A 27,671-nucleotide genomic window follows, 5' to 3' on the forward strand; every position below is an offset into this window, starting at 1 on the left:
CAAATTTTGGACTTTGAATCTATTAAAAGGAAAGCTTATTCATATCACTACATAATAAATTAGGTTTGGAGTTATTTTGGTATGTTTTGTTTTTTGTTTTTCATATCTCATCTATTTATGGTTCTTGTGGCTATGGTGATTTTATGCATTTATGGAAAGTCAAAGCTTGGTGATTTGTTCTTTATATTATTAAATTCTCATTTGTACATCTTACAATACTCTTATTGGACATGGTTATCAATACTTGGTTGGATTTACATATTTCACTGTCAGATCTACAAGATGTGCAGTTTTGCAGGTAGACTATACTTACAAGTTGCATATATATGACTTGACTTGCATATATACTTACAAGTGAAAGGTATTGAATATTACATTTTTCATGATTTATATTCACATTCTATTGGAAAATATTATGCATTTAATAAATTTGTTCAACTACAATATGATCTTGCACACATTTGTCTCACAGAAAATCTAGTTGTATTTTTTGGTAAAAACATTGTGCCTTGGCACTTCTTTTCCCTTCATGTTTCTCTTCACCCTATGGAATAATAAGCCCATTTAATGAGAGCTCTTTATCATTAGTGGTGGTATTTTTTCACTTCAACATACTTTGGGGCAGCAACATGAAGTCCTTTTCTTCTTCTTCTTTCTATGCATTTATCTCTATCATTGTGCAGCATCCATTATTAGATCTCTTTTCTTGCATAGGGTTATCCTTATGTGAGTATATAATTGTTCTTTGGTTTTCCTCTCTTCTTGGAGAGGGGCATCTTTAATGAGTACTAAACTTCTTCTCTTTCCTTCATTCTCTTGGAAATCTTACCTCTTCTATGGTTTCGGTTATTCGTAAGTATGATATGCCCCTTAGTAGGGAATGATCTCTTGAGAAGTATGTATCCCTTCCTTGAAAGGATTTGTTCCACTAGGATGGAATATCACTTGACACTAATCACCATTAAAAAATGTATAACATTTCTCCTTTTTCTCCTCACTTTGGGGGCAAGTATTTTTTCACTCCTTTCCCTTGTATCATTATTTCCTTTAAGGATGACATTGTTCATATGTGATTATCATTTCTTACAATGGTATGATTTTATTAGTAATCCCCCTTGGGGAATGTATGATTCTTTTTCTCTCTTCTTTTCTAAGATTACCACTTCTTGAGAAGTGTATTTTACATTTACTAATGTCTTATCTTGCATGTGGTCATGTAAGTTCGTTGCATATTTGCTTATGTTTAATCTCTCTCTAGTAGATTGTGTAATCTCTTCTCATTGTCCCTTAGCTTAAGGGGGCAATGATCCTTCTCTCTCTATTTCTCTAGGGATCCACTTTACCCTATTAAGTTGATGGTGTGAGTTCTATTATTTGATGTCATTTCTTTGTGTAGAATTGTTGGTTATTGACTTAAGGATCCTCTCTTATACAAGACGTGTTAATCCTTGACTACGACCTCTTTTACACTTGGTAATGTACATCTATGATAAATCCAACCATCCCTCTAGGGGCTAAACGTGAGTCATCCCTCATCAAGAATCCCTTTCACCTAGAAATAGGAGGAATTATTGCATTCTTTTTCTTTCTTTTTCTTGTTCTAGAAGATGTTATATTTCTCTAAGACAACACCTCTTAGGGGTAGATGTCTTTTTGAACAAATATCTCTTCTCCTCCAAGGATCACCTTTACACTTACAGAAAGATGTCTCTTTTCAATTATCTTATCCTTGCTTGAAGATTATTCCCTCTTTTGCTTGGATTTATGATATTGTTGCATAGAGGATATCTTCTTTGTGATGAAGGTAGGTATCCTTGTTCTACTTTCCTTAAGATATCAACATCAACCTATGCTGACATCTTAAGGGAGGGGCACTGCTCCTTTGTACTATACTTCTCCCACACTGCTCCTTTGTATTATACTTCTCTCATGCATTTAATAGTGGGACATTCTTGGAACTAGAGGGAAACCTCCTAGAGAAAGATGTTGTCACTTTTTGTACAGTGGGTCATTCTCGAAACCAGAGCACGGTCTCTTAGAGAGAGATGTGTTCACTTCTTCTTGTCTTGTACAGTGAGACATTCTTGGAACCAGAGGGAAACCTCTTAGAGAAATATGTCATCAGTTTGTCTTGTATAGTGGGTCATTCTTGAAACTAGAGTATTGTCTCTTAGAGCGAGATGATGTTTCTTTTCTTTTATGCGGGGTGCTTATTCTCGGAACCAGAGCACAGTCTCTTAGAGTGATATATCACACCTTTCTTAACACTTGTATTATACATTCTATACAGGTTGTAGCATACTCGGGCATAGACTCCTATGAGGTGCTTAGAACCTCACTTGCACACATGCGCATGAGGTTGAGTGGGACTAACGGTGTTCTCACTCTCTCTCTTTACATGTTCATGGTTTCTTTCTTCTTCGCTTTTCTTCTCATAGATTACCAAAGTGTGTATTCATGTTCTCTCTCTTCTTCCTCTCATGAACTTATAGTTTTACTATTGATACTTCATGGATGATGTTAGCTATGCTCTTTTATGTGATTGGTCATGTTTATGTGATGGCATTGTTCTTTGTGTCCCGATTAGTTATTGAGACATCTGAGCTTGATTTCTCTTCTAGTAGTTAGTTTGTCATCTTGTGTCTTGTGTCTTGTTCTTGTCATTTCTTTTTGCACTTTGTATTTTTTTTGTGTGTCTTGTGCATTTTTATTTTGTGTGCTCTTGCATATGTTGGCATGCGTTAAGACCCTAAGATTGGGGGCTTTATGCTCCTCAATATTAGTGATGTCTTACACTCCTTATCGTATTGCTCTTCATCTCTCATCTTCATCTCTCTTTTCTTCTACTTTACCGGCAGTAGTGGCATAAGCCATACTCCCGCTAAAGTGAGGGCTAAATGTAGTGTCATAAAATTGAGACCCATGCATTTTTAACCAAATTTTGGGTCCTCACCTTGGCGACAACATCTCCTTCCTTAACCGAGACCTATTTCTGCATTTTCGCCCCTTCACTCTATCTCCTTCATGTCTTGTGTCTTCTTTAGACCCTATTTGGGCCCCAAAATAGGGTAGGACAGTGGTGTGGTTCCCTTTTCCCCCTAGGATAGGGACATGGTGCCCATGTCCTCACCCCTTAGGGTGGCCCTATGTTTGGTCTACCCGATCTCCTATGCATTTCTTGTCTTCGGGGTTTTGTAATTCCTCTTTATCGGCCTTCAATGGTTGAAAATTAATCCTTGAGGCATGTATAAAAAGATATTCAATACCATCATTCATGGATGGATAGAGGATGAATGAACACATGGTAGGAGATAATAGGCATAAGGAGAAGATACAATATTTCAAGGTCATCATCAAGAATTCAAGCATTCAAGTCTTCTCCATTCATACATGGGAGCAACATTACAACATTCTTTTGCAAGCATCTGTGTGTGTTAGGGTTTTTCCATGTTAGATTTCATTTCATATAACATTTGTGGTTACGTTCAAGAAGCAAAGCAATCATCATCAACAAGTTGCAGATCTACAAGGTATACATTTCCATTGTTTACATTCAAACATTTGCAATTACTTTCTTTCTAGGTTGATTTCTCAATCGGGTTTTGACTGAGGCAAACCCTGATCCACAACCCCCCTTTCTTCTCTTTTCTATGTGTAGATTGCAGGTGCACAGCTATAATTGCAGGTTTGGGCTTCATTTGCAGAGATGGAAGAACCCTTTTTGTTTCACGGGTTTTGTGGCGGACCATGTACATTCTGGCCACAGTCCCAACGAATTTTCTCCAAACTTGTAGGGCAGATCCATATCTATTTAATTAACTCAGATCCAAAGTTACAGCACGATCCCAAACTGGTAGCACCTCATTTCACTAATTTTCTCTCCCTTTTTCACATAGTCAACAAGTCAACTTTCTCATTTACAAAAGAGGGTAAATCACACTTCAACCACTTGGAATCCACTCAGAATTCACATCCTTGTTTCCCTCGGATTTGGATCTAGCAGATTCAACCCCTCTTTTGAATGTAAAGTTATTCCCAAGTGAAAATCATCCTAGTGGTTTCCTTTCTCTCTCCTAGGTGGGGAGTCACTAGGATCCAATTTTCTACTTTACAATTCTAATCAATTCTCACTCTCATATTAAAGTATGATAAGGATTAGAAGATCTAGTACAAAAAATTGAAAATTGAAACATCACTATCATTCAATATCTATGCAAAACACACTTCATGACAATAGGACAAGGATAAATCAATCACTCTAATATTCCATCACAGAAAGCTAAAATAGAAATGCATTCAACATATGAAGAATTTATATTCATCCACCATAGCACAAAGTCTATAAATTTTAAAAGACTATCACAGAGATTTCTATTTCAAAATATCAAAGATAACTAATCAAAACTTTAAAAACTGTGTCTTTTCTTCTCAAAAATAACATAAATTTTTCCTTCCCAAACAAAAGATCCCTTTAGATTATCTCTTCAAAACATAAATAGCTAACCCATACGATTTAGTTTTTAAAAGTGTAGCATCGTAAATTGTACACCCTTAGTTAGGGTTGTACAATTCCACACTTAGGTTAGCACCCACCTTAGTATGTTGCATTTTGTATTTTAAATAATTCCTATAGGCATTTAATTATTAATTTAATTAAATCTAAAGTCATCTCTTATCATTCCACACATTATAAAATTGGGCCCTTAACCCTAAGTGTGCTCCTTTTTATTTATACTTTTAATTAATTTATTCATTAAAGTCCTAATTAGGTCCTATTTCGACCTTCAAGGCCCAATTTTGCACATTTTAACACCTTGGATTGTTGCACCAAGCTAGGATTAACTTTGTAATCATGATACTTTGTATCCCTAAAAATTTGGAAAAAGGTCAGCCAAACCATGGTGATTCACCATCGTCCCGACTTTTTCTCCCCAAATTTTGGGATCATGTTTTGGTAGTATTATAATGTTTAAATGTTTCTTTTTGAGAAATTATATCAATTCTAGGTCATCTTGTGACCAAAAAAAAAAGTTATGGTTTCACATATATAACCTTTCCTTTCCTCATTTGAAGGATCCATCTATTAGAAATTGAAGGAACCTCTTGTGAAGTGAAAGTACAAGTTTTGGTGAAGTCTTCAATCAACAAATTCATCATTCATCAAGTATTCATCAACCTTTTTCATCAATCATGGAAGCTTAGGAGATAATGAAGAATAATAAGGAGATCATCGACTATTAATTGGCTTGTACCTCTCCCTTAGGGTTTTGTATGGTTTCATGTTATTTTCATATCTCTATGTGAGTTTCACATCACTTGTTTTTCAAATTTACATTATTGCTTGTGATGGTGAAAATGGGATCGGGTAGTTTAGGACCTAACCCCACTTTGGTCCACACATTGGAATACGAAAGAGCCTGAGGAAGTGATTCACTTTGATTAACTCTTGTAAAAGAGAGTCAAGGAATACTCTTAGGGTTTCTATTCCTTTGATGCTATGAAAGGGAAATTAGCTAAATGTGCAATGATGACAAACTTAGCTAGAAAGGTGAAGGAAATGATTAGGTAAATTACAATAACAGACAAATACAAAAATGAAACTAAGACAAAAAGTACAAAGATAAAGGGGAAATTATGGTATGCACTTGATATCAGAAACTAGGCTTGATTGAGATGGACAATGGCACTGGGTGCTTTGGTCCCCCTTATTCTACTAAGCTAGACTTTTGGAATCTGCTTGTTGAAGCCCTAAGATGCAGAACTACCAAAGAATGCCCAAAAGTGATGAGGACTAGGATGTTGGGTGCTCTGGTCCAAAGGATCTAGGGTCTCCTTCTATATTTGGACTTGTACCTACAAATTCCATATTTTCTTAAGATTGCAGCTCCATCGGATTTTTATATCTGCACCTACAACTTGAAAAATGGTGTTTGGGTAGCTATATAGGGTTTTGCCTTAGTCAACCCCCTTGTTTTGGTGATTTCCACCTCCACAAATAGCCAATGAAATGTTTAAATGTGTGTGTGTCCTATAATCTCATGTGTTTATGAGATCCTAATGAGCTAGAATGCAAAATTTAGAGTTCTACCCTATGTTGAGTACAAACCCTAAATGTAAATGAGAATTATTCAAATCAAAAATGTAATAATGGATCTAAAGCAATAATGTAGATCTGAAAGAAAGTATTGTGAAGCTCATATAAAGATATAAAAAATAACATGAAACCATTCCAAACCCTAAGGGAGAGGTACAAGTCAATCAATAGTTGATGATCTCCTATTATTCTTCAATATCTTCAAAGCTTTAATTGATGATGCAAATGGTTGATGGAGACCTAATGAATTCTTTATTTATTGATTGAATACTTCATATAACCTACACTTTCACTTCACAAGAGGCTCCTTCAATTGCTAGAGTTGTTGGATCCTTCAAATGATGAAAGGAAAGGCTATATATATAAAACCCTAACTTTGTTTTTGATCAAAGGCCAATCTAGAATTGATATATTTTCACATGAATTTGGATTTAAACATTATAATACTGCCAAAACATGATCCCAAAATTTAGGGAGAAAAAGTTGGGACTAGAATTTCATGCCTAGTCCAGCCAGCTTCTTTCAAAAAATTTAGAGATGCATGGTATCATGATTAAAAATTCAATCCTAGATCAGTGTGACAATTTGAGTGTTTAGATATGCGAAATCGGACCTTGAAGGTCAAAATAGGACTTAATTAGGGTTTTCATAAATTGATTAAAAGGATACAATAAAAAGGGGCACAATTAGGGTTAAGGGCCCAATTTTATGATGTGTGAAGTGATAAAAAGAGGACTTTAGATTTAATTTAATTAATTAATTAAATACTTAAAGGGAATTCAAAAATGAAAAATGCAACACACTAAGGTGGGTGCTAACCTAAGCATGAAATTGTACCACCCAATTAAGCATATACAATTTATGATGTTACATTTAGCCCCCACTTTAGCAATCATATGACATTACATGCATATGCCAGCTAAAGTATAGATAAGTAAACATTCATGAAAAAGGATATATCTATAAGGTTTCTAACGAATCCCCCAGTAGTATCTGCTATACACTATTAGGAATTGCATCCTACTAAACCACATTGTTAGATAAAATCACAAAATCACCTAAATTCTTACTAAGGAAATGATGAAATTTGCACGAAGCTATATGCCCCTTGTTTTGGCTTGTTAATTAGTGAGTTGAAATAGGGTATCATGTTTACCACATTGAATTGTGAAGGAAAATTGAGGATAAATTATCACAACAAGGTTCTATACAAGATCAAAACTAATGGAGAATCATTTAGTAAGAAAGAGATCTAAACCACAATTCCAACACAACCAAGAGCGTGAGAATTAGAGCTCTCTAACACAAGATGTAAAATATTAAGAGAAAAAATACATAATTAGGGTTTGGAAAAGAATTACCTTTTAATTTGTGAGATCATTATCCAAAGACATACACCTTCGAGAATGGGGGAGATCTTTGATAAATATAAATCTTTAAAGATAAGGAAAAGAAGAATACATGCCTTCTCCAATATTTAGAAAAGACTAGATTATTCAAAAAGGATTACACACTTTCACTAAGGAGATATTGTTCATTAAAGATGTATTATTTCAAACATAGAATAGGTCCTAAACAAGGAACACGCATATTCTATGCAAGAAATAAAATCAAATGAAAAATATACCTCAGCAAAGGAAGGTGAATAGAAGATTGAAATATCATTCTTTCTCCCCAAGTATAGAGGCAAAGAAACCAAAGAGAGATCATTTATAAAAGAAACACTCTTCTAAAAGAAGGGAAGAGATCCTCATGAGAGATATGCATGTCCACAACATAGAAGGGTTCATTATAAAAGATATCACTCAATGACAAAAAGAATTTGATGAATGATTATAGACTTCCACTCTAAGGAAGAGGTCCCAATTAAGGATATGTACTTAAGATTCTCATTATGGATAATTTTTCCAATAAGTGGAAGGAGATCCCCCAATAGAGATATACACCTCCACAATCAACAAGAGATCCTTATAGAAGACACTACTTCACAAAACAGAAAGTTTAATCATAAGAAGGGGAGATTTTTGAAATGATTCTTGCCCCCATACATAGAGACAAGAGATGGGACAAAAATATGTAATTACTTTTATTCCAAAGTATGATTGCACATGAAACTGTACTATCATGAATGACAATGAGCCCCCAATAGGTAAGCTACCAATGTCACACAGTAAAGAGCAACATAATAGCTACTAATGTTATTTAATTGTATGATGGATTGGATGAAGAATTTGAATATGACATGTTAAATGTTTTACAATCAATGACAGAAAAAACTGTATAAGGTGATGAGTATCGAAATGTCTTGATCAAGAAAGTAGTCTCTAGTAGGAGAATACGCCACTAAGTCACATTCCTCTTGCACACAAATTTTCTCATAAATAGTGGAAAACTTAGGAGAGGGACAAGTATAACTCATTAGGGCCTTGTTTCTAGAAGAGAGGTTATTACAATGAATAGAAGATAAAGCCTCATAAGTGGGATTGTAAATCTCTTGAGGAGATTCATAAAGAGACTTGTCAATCACCATAATTTTCTTATGAGTGGGGTGAGTGTTGAGAGATGTGGAGGATTATCTAATTTAGGTAAATTCATCATCACTACTAATATAGAATTTACATTGAGAGATGGTCTTTTAGATGCTTTGGTGAGATTTGAAGGATTATATCCAAGTCCAAATGAAGCTTCACGTATGTTATTTTCTTAAGGAACCTTAATCCCTTGTTCATTTCCACCACAACTATTGCCATTATATCCACTCTTAGCTAAAATATGAAAACTCAAACCATAAAGGGATGCCATATCGGAAAGAGATGGTGAGGCCTCATAGGTCTTGATGCCATAATTAGATGAATAGGAAGAAGATTATAAATAATTGTTACTTAGTTGTTTAGAAAAAGTGGGTTGCTTTTTAGATTCATCCATATCTTTCTCTTTTTTAATCTTAGGTTCTCTTGGAGGTACTTTGTATTTTCCTACATAGGTAGGTGTAAAATCTAAGGACCCCCAATTGTCTTCCAAGACCACTTGTTCTAGAGAAAAAGTATCTTTAGGATGAGATGGTGATTCTGTGTGAATGGAAGAAGAATCAAGAGTACTCAAGGAAATAGCCATACTTGAAGATGTAGGAGTATTTTCAGAGGAATTAGAAGTATTTTAACAATAAGATGAGGTTTTCAATGGAGCTTGTAAATTGGTATTAGTAAAAAAGGTATACATCTTATTGTTGTAGATGAACTTAAGTTGCCTATGCAAGGTAGAAGGGACAACTTGCATCCAATGAAGCCAAGGTCGTCCTGATAGAAGATTGTAGGTAAGCTTATCAGGCATGAGATGAATAGGTTTAGGTAAAATAATAGGTCCCACCTTAATATAAAAGGTTATAGTACCTAAAGAAGACCTAGAAACATTATCAAAGCTATGGATAATAAGAGAAGCCAATTTAATAAGAGATGTATCCACTTTGTTCTTATGTAATAGACTAACACTACAAGCATTAAGGCTCGAGCCATTGTCAAAAAGGGTTATTTTTATATCATTACCATTGATAAGGAAAACAATCATAAGAGGATTATATTGATGTTGAATCTCATGGGACGATAACTCATCTTGTGTGAATACAGTTGGAGCTTTAAATTCGTTCATAGGATCAATCAAAGAAGCTATATTATTAGGTGTCACTATTGGTGGGACATCTAGGTTCTTTAAAGAATGTTGTAACATTCTATGATGTGTTGATGAAGATTGAATCAAATCCATAAGAGATATCTTGGTAGGGACAACTTTAAGTTGTTCAATAAGATCATATTCCTTACTAAGGGATTGTGAGATACAAGCTACTAATAGAAGACTAGGTTGAGAATTAGGAAGTGAAGAAGGAATAACCAAAGGAGGATTAGGTTGTCTATTGTTCCTTGTATTATATGTGTGGTAAATTTAATTATATCTCTTTCGATTAATTTTTTTAGCATACTCATAAGGAATCTTAGTGGGATATCCTCCTTGCACAGTAATAACTTATTTGTTAGGGGTGCAAAAGCCATCATTACTATAACCACCATGAACCACAAATAGAGGCTTATTAAGAGGTTGATAATTTGGAGAAGGATTAGCACCTTTAGTTGTGAAGATTTTTTTATTTGTTGTTTCTGTAGACACCTAAAAATGGTCAAACGCTTGTGAGGTCATACTTTAACATTTGCGCATTGCCTCATTTTAGGTTTTTGCGTCGCATTAACATTTCTCCTATGACTCGCACTTGATCTTTATCATTTGCGAGCATCGAGTCATTCTTCTGCATTCTTCAATCATCTCGTCCTTGAATTTGGTCTTGTCGACAACACTATCTAGTCATGATTTGGATCGATCTTATCCTATTGTGTCAATATGTGTGCTAATTTGTCATCATTTAGGACATCGTCAATCCTAATTAGGGTTTTGTCCTCCTGTCAATCTTGCGATCAATTTGTCATCAATCATTGCTCTCTTATCAATTTTATCATCAATCTTATCATTTTGGACATCGTCAATCCTAATTAGGGTTTTGTCCTCTTTTCAATCTTATCATCTGGCGATCGGTTTATCAATCTTGTCGTTTTACGATCGATTTGTCATCGATCGTTGTCATGTTTGATTTTGTTATTTTGGCGATTGATTTGTCATCGATCGTGGTCATTTTTCAATCTTGTCACTTTGTAATCTATTTTGTCAACGATTCTTGTCTTTTGTCAATCTTGTCATTTTGCGACCGATTTGTCATCGATCGTTGTCTGTCTCAATTATGTCAATTTGGATCAATTTGTCATTGTTCCTCGTCAATTGGCGCATTTCTCAATCAAATCGTTTATCGCATTGGTCATTTATCAATTTAAAATCATGACATTAATTATCTTCAATCAAGACCTAATTGTCATCCTTGCACTTCTAATTCGTCTTCTAGGGTTTTATGATTTATTCATTTAACCTAATTTGTCATTTCTCTCTCTAGGATTACTAAATTATTTATTAATCCTAAGTCTTCTCATTACAATTAAATCTTTATTTAATTGGCTAATTATTCTTCCTCTTGTAAATTAATTAATAAATGACAAATTATTAATTAATTTACCTAATTTCTTCTAGTTCCTATTTTCCTATTTTTCCATCAATTTCTAATTCCTAATTGTCATCAATTTTAATTTTCTAATTTTCTTAATTTCTAATTTCTTTTCCCTCCTATTTCATCTCCTAATTCCATGGGAATGACATTTCAATTTGTCATAAATTGTCATAATTGATAATCAATCAATTTTGACATAGAATTTGTCATAATTTTGTCATAAATCATCAATCAATCAATTGTGCATGGAAAGTGCATAATTTGTCATAATTTGTCATATTGATTTGCAATTTCCATTTGAATTGCATCATGCTAATCTTGTCATTTATCCAATTCTTCTATAAATTGGATGATTTTCTTGAATCAATCCCGAATCCCTAATCAAACTATCGAACTTATGCTTCTAGTACTCTTGACCAATAACCAACATCCATCTTGCTTTCAATTGTATGTGTGCACTTGTAGGTGAGATCCACAAATCCATTTGAAGAGGAAAGAAGAACAATGGAGCCGCATGGAAGAAGCATCCAAATCGTCATCTGGTTTGCATGATATTTGCTTTTGAATGCTTTGTTTTTATGTCTCTATTGAGTGTGCTTAGGATTAGATCATTGCAATGTGTGATTGAGCTAATAATGATTAACATGTCTTTATATATATTGCTTTGATGATTCCTAATTCTGATGCTACATTAATTGGTGAACCTGACGTGAATACTAACCTTCTAACCCCTTTACTGTGTTTTGGAGTGCTTTCAAGTTGATTTTGCAGGTCAAAAACCCAAAAACAGGGTCGTGCAGGGTATTCTGGACACTTCTGCGCCTGTGTCCTGCATCTTGCGCCTGTGTCCTGCATCTTGCGCTTGTGTAGGTGACATTTTGTGCTTGTGTCAGACATCTTGCGCCTGTGTCATGAGTTTTGCACTTGTGTAAAGTCCAGAACAAAGGTGAAAAATGCAGTGTTTACTTGAAATTTTTGGTGTTTTTGCATTCTATTTTCTGTGCTTTGGATTTTGGTACTAATTATTTGTGCAGAATCTTGGCATACGCATGTCAAAGACTATAAATCAAACTACTAACATGTGTTATGCAGAATCGATGGTCAAAGACAACAAATCAAACTTCTAACTTGGGTTTTGCAGGTTGCCTTGGAGAAACAACCAAACTGTGTGTTTGAGATTTTTAATTAGGCACTTAGTGATTTATAAATAGGTGGGAATGAAAATTTGTTTGCTTTGATTGTTAAGTGTGACATTGGAGTAGGAGAGTATGCTCTCATCCTTCATAGGGTGATCAAAAATCCAGATCTTCGATACCATGCTTGTGTTGTTGATTGTTTGTCACCCTTAGAGGGCCTGCCTTCCCGACCACTTTGCTTTTACAAGCAAGTGATAATCGTGAGAAGGGAACAACCCAAAGTGAGTATGGCTAGAATTCCTTGGCATTCTAACTCACTATAAAAAAATACCTGATGGGCGAAAGCTTTGAAGGAAGTGTTACGTGGGAATTGCAGTTACTTGGGAAGTGATGACCCTTGGACTCTTTCTCATATCAACATCTAAGTAGGGCCTCTTGGTCTAAATCATGCTTGCGCGACTACATTTGTTTGGTATCTTGATGGGCTTAATGTCTCAATCATGCTTGCATGACATCAAGGAGTAACGCTTAACAGAAATCCTTACTAAACACCTTGTTTTTAGAGGCCAAAAACCCTTCTAGTTGCTTGAGAAGGACAAATTCGGATACTTGGAAGAGATACTAAGTTCGCCATGGGGAGATTCCATGGGGACTACTGCTTGGCTGCCTTGAGAAGTGAGTGCCATGGAGGGGAGCCCGTGGGGTCAAGCATCTATGTATTCTCCTTGAATCCCATAATGAGTCTACCTCTCAAGTACCTAATGTCTTTGCCTACCATAAGAAATGTGGAAATGAGCATGATTGTCTTGAGTCTAAGTTGCAATATCTTGTATTCTTTGTTTGTCAAAATTTGAATTGTGTATCATTCCAAAAAGCAAAACACATTGATCTAGCATAAGATTTAAACACAAGAGACATTCATCCAACAAACATTCAACAAGGTTCAAAGCACATCTTCCAACATGATTATCAAACATTGTTCAAAATCTTGTCTTAACATTCATGTCACTTGCATTTAGGTTCATCCTAGGTTGCATTTTGCAAAATTCATTGTCAAGTACCAAGGTTAGGTTTCACCTAAGTCATACTCCTTTTCATATCAATAAGGGTCATCCATTTGCACATGTCCTCTTGCATTAAAGTCATACTATTGTCATACATTCATATTTGCATACCCTAAGTCTCTTCATTAAGCTTGGGTCATTATCACATCATATTAGGGTCATTTTCATAGTAATTGTCCCTTTGCATATAGTGTCAAAAACTAGGTCTTCTCATACTTGAGTAATCCAAATCTTTGATAAACCCTAAGTCATTGTTAAGAAGTCTGGACCTTATCAAGTCTTTTGTCCTTTTGTCATCAATATCATTTGGTCAAACCTAGCTTAGTATCCAAGCATATAGGGGAGACTTTGTCATTTTGTCCTTTTGTCACTTAATTCCTTTTGTCCTTTGAGGTCTAGACATCATTCCAATTTCCTAAAGGTCTCTTTTAGATTTGCATTCATAAGTTTGTCAAAATCTTCAAAAACAACCAAAAACATAGATTGCATTTTCATCTATTTAGTTTGCATTTAGTTGCATATCACATATTATCCTTGAAAATTTCCAAAAAAAAAACAAAACATTGCATAAGTGACATGCCTGTTGAGACAAGATCAAGATCTAAGAAGATGAGTGAACCAATGTATCAACCCATGGACAACATAGCAAATGTGCAGTTTCAAACTAGTCAAACAGTGCAAGTTGAAGGTTCATCAAACACATCTCTACCACCATATGGAACAATTCAACTTGGACCACCACCATTATATGAACCAGTGTTTGTACCTATGAAACCAGGACAAGGGAGTGTCCCACCAACTCCAAGAGGAAATGCACCTTTCAATTGGAATCAGTCCAGCTTGCAATAGGAAATACAAACATTGTATGAAGAACCAACTCTCTCACAAGGATTTGCTTTGGGTCAAGGCATTCACCAAGAAACAAATTCAAATATTCAACCAGACTCTTCATCTGATTCCGATGATTCAAATGATATTGACATGTTCCTTCAGAATCCAAAGATAACAAAAAAGATGGATAAGTTCTTGAGTAAAGTCTTTAAGATGTTTCCACAAAAATATCTTAACATGATGAGTAATGTGACCTCTTCGAACGAACAAGTCAATGTTCAAAAACAACAAAGTGGTGAGTTGTTAAGTTTCTCTCCACATCCAACTGAAGAAAATGTGCAACCTGAAACTCAGCCTACCTTAATGAGTAAACGTGCTTCAAAGGCATTGACAGTGACTATTCCTCAAAGGTCACCATTTGAGACCATAAATAATCCACTATTCAATGTAACACCTGCAACACAAGATCAAACAAGGACTACGCAAATATTGACAAATATCCATCAACAAGAAGTAGTTCCTAATATGCATAAAATTGGATCAACATCTAAGATACAAAAAAGCTTCACAACTGGAATGCCTAATATCAATAATGTCCAAAGCAATTCCACGATGCAAAAAAGTTCTTATGTCTCGTTAAATTCAATATCTTTGTCAAACACTATTGCGACAGATCCTTCGATAATGGCGACATGAAGAGCTACGGATAGTGGTTTGTACCAACAACAATTGTTGCAACGATTGAATAATATACAAAAGGTACAATCGAATGTGCAAACAAATGATGTGCAACAACAACAATATCGCATTCGACAAGAAATTGCAGCGCCTTCGGCACCACTACAAGTTAACACAAACTTGCAACCATCACAATGGATTGGACAAGCAACACAGCAAGTTAATGCAAGTGCCATACCCCATCCTAAGGAGAAGCAACGAAAACCATCTAAACAAAGTTTTTTACAATTGATGGGATATACACCACGACAACAATTGGCACAAAGTCAACAAATTCCTATTTGTCAACCTCAACACCAACATGTGCCTCAATATGTGCCAAGGCAAGCAAGCTATTCTACTTCACAACCGCAAGTGGCACCTATGCAATATCAACAACCTACTCAATTGCAATATCAACCTAGGCTCCAAGAAGCACAACAACAAGGTCAAAATCAAGGCATGGCACAACCGCAACAACATGAGATGTACCAAGAACTTTATGTGCCGGAAACGTCAAAAATGCCCATTGCAGAGTATCAACAACCGATCGGAAATGCGATATATCAACAAAGAATACCAACTGGGATTAATGATAGACCTCTAAAATCTGATACAATTGCGCAACAACTTGAGAAGTTGCAACGAAAAGTTGATGCATTAGAAACTAAAGGAACAAAGAAGTTGTATACAGATCAAGATTTATGTCCTAATCCATTTGACAAGAGTGTATACATGCCTCCATTCCCTAAGCATTTTGAGGCACCTAACTTTGAGAAATATAAAGGGAATGGCAATCCAAAAGATCATATTCGAGCATTTTTTGCGGCATGTACGGAAGTGAGTTATGAAGAGACATATTTAATGCGATTATTTGCACAAAGTCTCACGGGACAAGCCATGGATTGGTATTCACATCTCCCAGGAAATATAAAGACTTGGTCGGAATTGGCTCAAAATTTTTTATCTCATTTCGCGTTTAATATCGACAGTGACGTGACTATGTCAGATTTATGCAATACCAAGCAAAAGCAAGGTGAACCATTAGTGACTTTCTTGCAACGCTGGCAAAGCTTGTATAGTCGTTCTTCTCTCGATATACCTGAAGAACAGCAAGTGAATCTGTTTATCCAGAATTTGGTCCCAGAAATGATGTATGAGCTAAAATTGAAAAGTCCTAGTACTATAGAGAAACTCATTAAGAAAGGAATGAGCATTGAAACGGCTCTTGTAGCTAAAGGAATTATCAAGCTCAATAAAGATAATGACAACACAAATTATTCAGGGGATAGAAACAGATTTTGGTATAAGAACAAGAATGTCACTAATGATGGTGTTGTTGATGCGAGAGCGGTGAATGCAAATCAACCCCCATTCACAATCAAGAAAATGAGTGTTCCTAACATGTCAACTATGGAACAAAATCAAGCACCAAGGAGCAATGTTTCTCAATAGCCACAATATCAACAGCATGCTCAACAGTCGCAATATCAATAGCATGTTCAACAGCCGCAATATCAACAACATGTTCAACAACAGCATGCTCAACAATATAATCAACAACAAGGCCAACAACAAAATCAACAACGCAAACCCTTCGGATCGTGGGATGGGCCCCCTCGATAGTTTATGCCATTGGGAGAGCCTATCGAATCAGTAATGAAGCAATTAATACAAGCGAAATTTATCAAGCTACCAGATATTAAGGCAGAACCAGCGGTAAAGCCGCATTGGTGGAATGATAATGCATACTGTGAGTATCATTGGTCTAAAGGACATAAAACTGCTTCCTATTTTCAATTAAAACACATGATTCAAGATTTATTAGAGCAAGGAGTAATTGAGGTAGATCCACCCCATCCGACCTCCAATGCTGATCATACCATTTTCAAAACTCCTTTGCTGGATCATGACAAGGGTAAAGCGTCTTCTTCCAACTCTGCTCAAATGGCCAATTATGCAAATACCGGTTATCACAATGTTATTAATTGTTTTTATGCGTCAAATGAGTATGTCTCCACCTTGAGAATAAAAGGACAAGATCCTTCTTGCGCGGTTACCACTCGTCGATCCAAAATAGTCTTGAAAGGAGCTCCTGCAGCTCCTCCCAAACCAACTCCTGCAAGTCAGTATAATCTTTTGGATCATCTAGGAAAAACACCTGGACAAATATCCATTCTAGAGTCGTTGAAAATGTCTCCCATGCATCGTGCAATCCTAGATAAAGCTTTGACTGAGTCCACTATCCCGACAGATATTGATGTTGACCAATTTCAAGCGCGAATTGGACATTTAGCTGTTTCCCAAAGTGTCGCATTTTCTGATAGTGATATCTCATCTGATAAGCTCCCTCATAACGACCCTTTGCACCTAGAAGTCTTTGTCCATAATTGCAAAATCCGGCGAGTCTTGATAGATGGCGGAGCGGGTCTTAATATCTGCACCTTGAGAGTGATCATTGGCCTCGGATATACAGAAAATGACATTGATGCTTCCAAAAGGATAACAATTAAAGCATATGATGATGCTGAACGCCCATCCAAAGGGATAATTACATTGCCTATCAGAGTTGGTCTAGTGACAGAAAACACTTTCCTGAAAGTCCTAGACCTTGATCTCCCTTATAATATGATCCTTGGCCGTCCATGGATTCATGCAATGAAAGCGGTTCCATCCACCTATCATCAATGTTTAAAATATCCTTACAATGGAACTGAGATAACAATTCCAGGAGATCCTAATCCATTCCAGTTCTGTGCTACCCTAAAGGATACTCCTCGGCAGCAAGTCCCAGTCAATAGAGAGGCCAAATCAGACAGTTATGTGGATCCCAATGCATTGTTAGATGCTGTCAAAGGAAAACTGAAGATACAGGATCAAGGGTGTGGAGAATATTCAATGGACCAAACATTCCTCATCAGGAATTTGCCAATATCTCCGAAATCATATGGAAAACCGCATTTATTGCAAAAGGAACCCAAGGTCATTATTCAATATCAGCCTCCTACTACATTTGCAAGATGGGGAGAACTTGACAAAGAAACTGTAGACGATGATGTCATAGATTGGCTCTATAAAGATCCAACTGAAACCCCACCTATCAAGTTGCCAGTGGAATTGTATGGCAAAGGATTTACTATGCTGCAGAAGAAAGGATATGATGGTTGCAGTGGATTAGGTCTGAACAACAATGGAAGGCTAGAACCTGTCATACCTGAGAGGCGACCCCCAACTTTAGGGTTAGGTTTTGTACCATTACGAATTGGATCCACATCTATCAAAATGTCCACGTGTCGAAAAGGGCGTGATTCTGATGATGAAATAACACCTGAGGATACCCGACCTGAGACTGACTCTAATGAATGGGAGTGGAGTTCTTTTTCTTCTAGCTCCTATGCCCTAGACAATATCTTCATCGACCCTGATAATTTGCCTATGGAGGACAAACATGAAATAACTCCTCTTCCTAAAACATGTCCTCATGCTTGGATAGAGTCATTTTGGGATCCAAGCTCCAAATCCGATACAAGCAGTTCGAATAGTGACACCACAGATGTTCACATTTTTACCATATCAACCCTCTCTATCCTTACAACTGATGATGACATGCCCCTCATATATCCCCAACTTATCCAATATGACCAACAAGAACCGCTCACATTGGACTATTTTCAAAATGACGAACCAATTGCAGAATTCCTAGGACTACGGGAAGGCATACCACAGGGCGATCATAAGGCAGGATTTGCTATTGACCTAGATTCCACAGCATATTTCGGGGAGTCAACTCCCTCTTCCAGTCATGAAAAAGAAAAGAAAAAAGAAAAAAATCAAAAGAATAGATCTTTGAGTGAAAACTGTAAGGCACTCTCTGATCCTACAAAAGTAAAAATAAAAGACGTACCTGTGGGTGAAAACCTTTCTGAGGCGCCCAAAGGTGGAAGAGTGGACGTACCCCTATCAATTTAGGACAAATCAACCTTGCTTGTGGAAATGACTGAGGAAATCAATTTGGGTACACCTGACAATCCTAAGGTCATTCATTTTGCTGCTTCTCTATCAAAACAAGAAAAAATAGATTTTGTCAATTTCTTTCTAGAGAAGAAGATCAGCTTTGCATGGTCCTATGCAGATATGTCTGGCCTCGATCCAAAGTTAGTCCTTCATCATTTGCCATTGAAAGCAGATGCTAAGCCTGTTAAACAAAAGCTTAGAAAGATGCATCCTCAGGTGGCTCTTTTGGTCAAAGTGGAATTAAAAAAATTACTAGATGTGGGCTTCATCAGACCCATTGATTATGCAGACTGGATTTCAAATCTAGTACCAGTTAGTAAAGTAACTGGGGGCATCAGAATCTGCACAGATTTTTGGGACCTCAATAAAGCATGCCCTAAGGATGATTTTCCATTGCCAAACATAGACATCATAGTGGACATGACGGTTGGATATGAGATGCTTTCACTAATGGATGGTTTCTCCGGCTACAACCAAATCCGTATTGCACCTGAAGATCAACATAAAACCGCATTCACATGTGCTTGGGGCACTTATTGCTGGAATGTGATGCCCTTCGGTCTCAAAAATGCAGGTGCAACATATCAAAGAGCAATGACGACAATTTTTCATGATTTCATGCACACTTTGATGGAGGATTATGTTGATGACTTGTTATGTAAATCTGTCACCAGAGATAGTCATGTAGCCATCCTGGGCCCAATCTTTGACAGAATGGAGACCTACAAACTCAGGCTCAATCCAAAAAAGTGTGTCTTTGGTGTTACAGCTAGCAAATTACTCGGATACATTGTTTCTCACCGAGGCATTGAGGTCGACCCCGCCAAGGTCAAAGCAATAATGGATATGCCTCCACCTTCAAACCTCCGGCAATTAAGAAGTCTGCAAGGAAAGCTCCAGTCAATTCGTCGCTTCATAGCTCAGTTGGCCGACAAATGTCATCCATTCCAACATCTACTGCACAAAGGTGTCGCTTTTAAATGGATTGAGCAATGTCAATCAGCCTTTCAAGCTCTCAAAGACTATTTGCTATCACCGCCTATTCTAATGCCTCCTATAGAAGGAAAACCCTTTTTATTATATATCTCTGCAACTGAAACAGCATTAGGAGTTCTCTTGGCTCAACAAGATGAGAATGGCAAAGAAAGAGCTATTTATTATATCAGCCGGACACTGGTTGGTTATGAATTAAATTATTCAACTATTGAGAGGGCATGCTTAGCAGTGGTATTTGCAACACAAAAGCTCCGACATTATATGCTAAGCCACCAAACATTGTTGGTTGCAAAAATTGATCCCTTAAAATATTTGCTTAGCCGAGCAGCTTTGACAGGTCGCCTAGCAAAGTGGGTCATGATCCTCAGTGAATTTGATATTGAGTATATGGAGCGAAAGGCGATAAAGGGACAAATCATAGCAGATCAACTTGCAGACGCTCCTATTTCTGATGATCATCCCATGTTGACCGATTTTCCAGATGAATCAGTCTTTGCTCTCACACCATCTAATGAATGGAAGTTATACTTTGATGGATCCCATACCAAGTTCGGGTCCGGAGCTGGTATTCTGTTTGTCACCCCTCAAGGTGATGCTATTCCAAAGTCCTACAGAATAATTTTCCATTGTACCAATAACATTGCAGAGTATGAAGCACTGGTCACAGGACTCCGAGTAGCAGTCCACTGGAACATCAAGCATTTGCAAGTCTATGGAGATTCTCAATTAGTCATCCGACAAGTCAACGATGACTACGAAACAAAAGACGAAAAGCTTATTCCTTATAAGCACATGGTAGATTTCTTCAAGACAAAATTCACAGCTATCCATTTCAGTCAAGTGCCAAGAATGCAAAACAAGTCGGCAGATGCAATGGCTACAATCGCTTCCATGTTGAATATGCCTCATAATATGGACAAGTGTGAATTCTTGGTCGAACAATTGCTGGTCCCCTCTTTTGACATTCCGACGGCTGACGTGATGTGCATTCTTGTTGGTCCCAATTCCCCATGGTACAATGACGTATATCAATATTTGAAATCCCAGACCTTACCACCTAACCTTTCTGCTAACCAACGCCGAGCCTTTATCCGACAGACAGCCAAATATGTCATCATCGCTGACACTCTTTACCGTCGTTCCTTTGACCATACCCTCCTCAGGTGTTTGGATTCTGACGAAGCACAAACGGCTTTACACGAGGTTCACGATGGTATATGTGGGGGCCATTTCAATGGTCTTAGCTTAGCCAAAAAGTTGATTCATGCTGGGTATTATTGGCCTACTCTGGAAAAAGATGTTCATGAGTTTGTTAAGAAATGCTATAAATGCCAGATTCATGGAAATTATATTCATGCACCAACTCAAGAGCTTCATTCTGTTATATCTCTGTGGCCCTTTTCTCAGTGGGGATTGGATCTTATTGGCAAGATTCACCCAACATCTGCAAATGGACACAAGTTCATCATTACAGCTACAGAGTATTTTACAAAGTGGATCGAAGCGATCCCCATGACTTATATCACTGGTGTCCAAATTTCAAAATTCTTGTTGAACTATATCATATGCAGATATGGGGTACCCCTTGCCATAGTCACAGATAATGGTTGACCTTTTAAAAATAAAGATGTCAAAGAGCTTTGTGAAAAATTTCATATTCAACATCATTTTTCCAGTCCATATTATCCACAAGGTAATGGTCAAGCCGAAGCATCAAATAAAACCATTATCAAGATCCTGAAGAAAGTTGTCAATGACGCTGGTCGAGATTGGCATGTACAGTTAAATCCAGCACTATGGGCCTATCGCACTTCTATCCGCACCCCTACTGGCGCAACACCTTATTCCTTGGTGTATGGTGCGGAAGCCATTTTACCTTTGGAAGTCGAGATTCCTTCCTTGCGGGTTTCCTTGCAACACCTGATTGATGATGAGACACACAGAGTCTCTCGGTTGCATCAGCTTGAGATGTTAGATGAGAAACGTCAGACAGCTCTGACACATTTGCAAGCATATCAAAACCGTCTCCGTCGCTCTTATAATAAGAAAGTCAAAGGGCGACACTTTGAAGTGGGAGACATGGTTTTAAAGGCAAATCCCAAGAATGCACAGTCTACTGACATCATCAAGGGCAAGTTTGAACCTAATTGGGTTGGTCCTTTCATAGTAACTGCAGCATATGGCTCGGGGGCATATTAGCTTGCTACCCCGGAAGGTGAACCTCTGTCCGATCCTATCAACAGCATGCATCTTCGCAAGTACTGGGCATAATTCTCTATCGGTACTTATTCAAATATGATCCTGAAAAAATACAAAAAAATGAAAAAATGAAAAAATACAAAAAAATGAAAAAATCAAAAAATACAAACAAATGAAAAAATCAAAAAAAAATACAAAAAAAGAGAAAAAAGCAAAAAAGCAAAAAAGTAACGAGCACAAAAATGATTCGCCCTCTACTGAAAACCTGGCAAACAGGCGCTTTGGGCAAGTACCATGGTGAAAACCTGGCAATCAGGCGCCATGAGTAATGAGATTATTGCTCCGTCATCTATCATGACTTCTAGCTATGCTTTCTCTCGGTCGGTTTATCATGCCTATCTTTGTCTCGACCCAATATTCTATTCCAGGCCTGTTATTGGTCAACATCACTGTCTTGCCTACTCCAGTTTCTTGTACATATGTTTTGGTCCCGGTCTATGTGTCTTTCAAGTACGCATTGGGTGCCTTCCCCTTGTCATGATCAATCACTGGAGCTTTTGAATCCATAAATGTCCTGAAAAAATTCAAAAAAATCAAATAATGTCCTGAAAAAACTCCCTAAAAAAATTGAAAAAAGTCCTGAAAAAGTATCTAAAAATTCAAAAAAATCAAATAATGTCCTGAAAAAAGTCATAAAAATCAAATAATGTCCTGAAAAAACTCCCTAAAAAAATTGAATAATGTCCTGAAAAAAAAAAAAAGTCATAAAAATCGAATAATGTCCTGAAAAAATTCATAAAAATCAAATAAAGTCCTGAAAAAATGAACACAAAAACATTTCAAAACATTAAACTCCAAAAAAACAAACATTTTGCAATAAACCATCCTTTTGTGCATAAGACAAATCACTAAGCCTACATCCAACGACTCGCAATCCAACATTGTGCTTTAATGAAATCACGCCTTAACAGATGAACTTTTTCATTCAAATCAAACATTCAAACTGATCAAAATTGTCTTATCAATCAAATATCAACATCAAAATCATTTGTCCTTGTTACTGCTATCATGGGTCTTATACAGGGTGTGGTATACTCAAAACCAGACTATGTCTTGTCTTAGACGGGGTACCGCATGTCCTGAAACCAGACAGCATGATTGTCCTATCAGCACTTTCAACTTTTGACAATGAAGATCAAGATGTTTGTCTGATTTGTTTGAATTTGTGTGTCTTATTTTTTTTTATTTTTTTTTTAATTGATTTATCTTTGGCTTCGATCATGTTCCTATGTTGCTCGATGATGTCACTGAGTGATTTAGAGTGACCAAGATGGCTCATGATCCCTTTCTTTTTTGATTGTGATCGTCGTTTGTCTGTGATGTGTCTGTCTTTTGCAAAAAAGGGTTGCATTTCAGCTCTGGCCTTCAATGCCATGATGCTATGCATCCATTTTGCTACATAAAAATAAAGGTTCTCACCTACAAAGTGCATTACTGAAAGCAAGTTTTTCGTCATCTCTAACTGTCCTCTATCTCATTTCTTACTAACATTTCTTCCGTCAGTCCGGATAGTCAGTTCGGTCTAGTGCTCCGATATCCAAACACATATGCTGCATCCTGCATCCATTTGGTTAGTACATTTGCATTATATCAAGCTTCATATCAAGCATTTTATCCATTTTATATCATAAATGCATCAAAAATACAAAAAAAAAAATACATCCATACATGTTCCACAATTCATTCATCAACAGTGCATAAGTCATCCATACATAGAAAAATAACTACAAATCATAACACATTGCATCCCATCATATCGATGCATATCATATCATATGTCAAAATAATATCGGAGTACAAAATTGGACTATATGTCCTAAGTATGGCCCGCAGGCTGACTACAACATATCAAACTACATAATGTCCACTATCTGTCATACGGAGCATGTGCCTCTGTCACTGGGTGCTCCCTCTGTCCTCCTCATCCCTGTCATGTCTCGCAGATGATGTCCCTCCTGGTCCTGGCTGTGGTGGTCTCATCGGTCCACTCACCCCCATGCTGCTCAATGACCTCCGAGAGCGTGACCTGCTCTCTGTCCTCGATCGTGCCCGATACGAAGGTGCTCTCCGCTCCGGTGGAACTGCACTCTCATATAGTGTCCTCCAATACAGTCTCTCCTCTCCGGTCTCTACCAGCATCTGTGCCATCTCCCGTGCACTGGCATCCCTAATCGATCCAATGAACTCAGTGACTCTCTGTCCCTCTCGCTGTGCCTGAGCTATTGTTGTATCTCGTTCTGTCCTCAAAATGGCATTCTGTCTCTCTAATGTCGCAATATAATCCTGCTGGCTCACTATGGTAGCCCTGCACGTATCCATCTCCTCTGTCCTAGCTGTCCCTGGCTCTATAGGAATATCCTGCAATGTCTCCTAATCAGCTGAGTCTGGCTCATTCTCCCCATCATCATCTCCATCATCATCCTCCCCACCATCATCCCCATCAATCTGATCATCTCCGTCATCATCCTCCTCATCCTCATCATCTCCCTCCTCTCCTGTGAGTGGGAAGTCTTCCTGTCTCCTAGGCACTGAAATATCAGGATCAGTCAAAGGCACTGGCCGTCGTTGTGCAAACCATGTCTCATACTCCTCTGTCGTCCCAGCATCCACCACATCTGACCTCCACTCCCATTGTCTCGGCTGTAGCTGTGCAAAGTCGGCATAGGCTATGTGTGGCTGAATCATACTCCCCCACTGACTCGTCTCTCTGTGAGATCGGGCAAAGCATGTAGTCCTCCTAGGTACATCCTGCGTCTCTCCAAACTGTCGTCTGACCCTCTCTGGTAGGTATAACTCAATTACTCTCTGGCGATTCACTGGCCGCCCAATCAAGTACCTCTCCTATCTGCAATATGGTAGCTTCTCATGATCATCTGACCATCCGGGGCAATCTTGATATGGCCTCCATATGAACTCTCTCAGTCTGTCTAGCTCATGTCGCCAGTATAATATGTATCCAAATGGACCCTATCTCAGTGCTCCACCATAGCTATACACATATGGTCGGTGTGGTACACTCTGTCTCTCTGCAATCGGTCGACATATGGCTATGTGCTCAAATGCCCATACCTGAAGCAATGTGACTCCACAGCTCAATGTCTGCACTCCCTCATATGCTATCTGATGCAGCTGAAAATATAGCATAGCAAGTACACATGGTCCCCATGCGTACACCGTACCCTCTGTCGCCATCCACTCTAGTACTCTTCCCCATCCAATAGGGAATCCATGTCCTCATCTGTCACCTGCTAGTAGACATGCTATCACAACTACTATCACCACATATCGTCGATCATACTCGGAAGCCATGCTCTCCCAGCCGATCTCCCTCTCGACAATGTCCAAGTCATCTGTGTCACACTCAAATAGCCTGCATAATGCGTCTCTACCTGTCACTGGGTCATACTCTATCATCTCCCCATGTATCAGAATGCGGAGGATGCGCCACACATCCTCTAGAGTCACTGTCACCTCGCCAGTCGCCAAATGGAATGAGGAGGTCTCTGAATGCCATCGCTCTGCCAATGCGGTAAGCAATCCTGTGTTTGCCCTAATCTCGGGCATGTATGTGATGTAATATATCCCCAGTCCTGGTAATGTGTCTCTCTCTGTGCTCCTGAGTCTATGTCGTAGCATGAAACAATCCGGTCGGTTCTCCCGTGTGCTCAACGGATACTGTCGACTCTACATCACAATCGGGGCATCATTTTGTCAGTTTTAGGGTTTGCTCCTACAGGTTGCATTTCCTCTTTTTCATGTCCAAATCAGGGTGTTTTTCATCTCATTTGACCTATCCTATCCTTGTCCCCCCTTTCCGGAGCATTTGCATGTCATTTTGACCAAAAACTAAGGTTTTCATGCACTCTTGCGCCTGTGTCAGAGAACCTGCGCCTGTGTCAGGTAAATTGCGCTTGTGTCTTCCTACACAAGCGCAGAACACCTGACACAAGCGCAGAATTAGACTACACAAGCGCAGAAGTCCCCTTTTGCATCCCCTGTGGGCCCCGCAATGTCCCGCAAACGTGTCAAATTCATCAAATTGAAAACATGGGTTTTTGAGATACATACCGCTGCTCCTGCATCCTCCGGTCGTCTGAATGTGCGTACATGTTCCCCAAGGTGATCCACCATTGGAATGTTCGCCATCTCTCTGCAAGTGTCCTTGTCCAGAGCAACAAATCCTCCTCTTTAGCTAGTGCAAATGAGCAATTTTCCACCTCTTGGTCTCATTTATAGCTCTTTGTCAGTGCATAGATGGACGTGCATCCTCTCCATCTTATGTTGGTCACGGTCTTGTGCACCTTAAATTGCTTGTCCTTCATGCATCCGATCTCCAATTGTCAGTCCGTTCGATCCTATCATTTTTATCGATCAATTGGCCTCTTTCCTGCATGTTTCCGGCCAATTCCTCGAGGGGGCATGCATATGTCATTATTATTGTCTGGGGCATTTTCATTATTGTTCTTTGAAACAACGCTCAGAATCACATTGTCTCAAAGAGGGGCAAAATGTAGACACCTAAAAATGGTCAAACGCTTGCGAGGTCATACTTTAACATTTGCGCATTGCCTCATTTTAGGTTTTTGCATCGCATTAACATTTCTCCTATGACTCGCACTTGATCTTTATCATTTGCGAGCGTTGAGTCATTCTTCTGCATTCTTCAATCATCTCGTCCTCGAATTTGGTCTTGTCGACAACACTATCTAGTCATGATTTGGATCGATCTTATCCTATTGTGTCAATATGCGTGCTAATTTGTCATCATTTAGGACATCGTCAATCCTAATTAGGGTTTTGTCCTCCTGTCAATCTTGCAATCAATTTGTCATCAATCATTGCTCTCTTATCAATTTTATCATCAATCTTATCATTTTGGACATCGTCAATCCTAATTAGGGTTTTGTCCTCTTTTCAATCTTATCATCTGGCGATCGGTTTATCAATCTTGTCGTTTTATGATCGATTTGTCATCGATCGTTGTCATGTTTGATTTTGTTATTTTGGCAATTGATTTGTCATCGATCGTGGTCATTTTTCAATCTTGTCGCTTTGTAATCTATTTTGTCAACGATTCTTGTCTTTTGTCAATCTTGTCATTTTGCGACCGATTTGTCATCGATCGTTGTCTGTCTCAATTATGTCAATTTGGATCAATTTGTCATTGTTCCTCGTCAATTGGCGCATTTCTCAATCAAATCGTTTATCGCATTGGTCATTTATCAATTTAAAATCATGACATTAATTATCTTCAATCAAGACCTAATTGTCATCCTTGCACTTCTAATTCGTCTTCTAGGGTTTTATGATTTATTCATTTAACCTAATTTGTCATTTCTCTCTCTAGGATTACTAAATTATTTATTAATCCTAAGTCTTCTCATTACAATTAAATCTTTATTTAATTGGCTAATTATTCTTCCTCTTGTAAATTAATTAATAAATGACAAATTATTAATTAA

The sequence above is a fragment of the Cryptomeria japonica genome, chromosome 8 (genome assembly GCF_030272615.1).
Source record: "Cryptomeria japonica chromosome 8, Sugi_1.0, whole genome shotgun sequence".
NCBI classification, from domain to species: domain Eukaryota; kingdom Viridiplantae; phylum Streptophyta; class Pinopsida; order Cupressales; family Cupressaceae; genus Cryptomeria; species Cryptomeria japonica.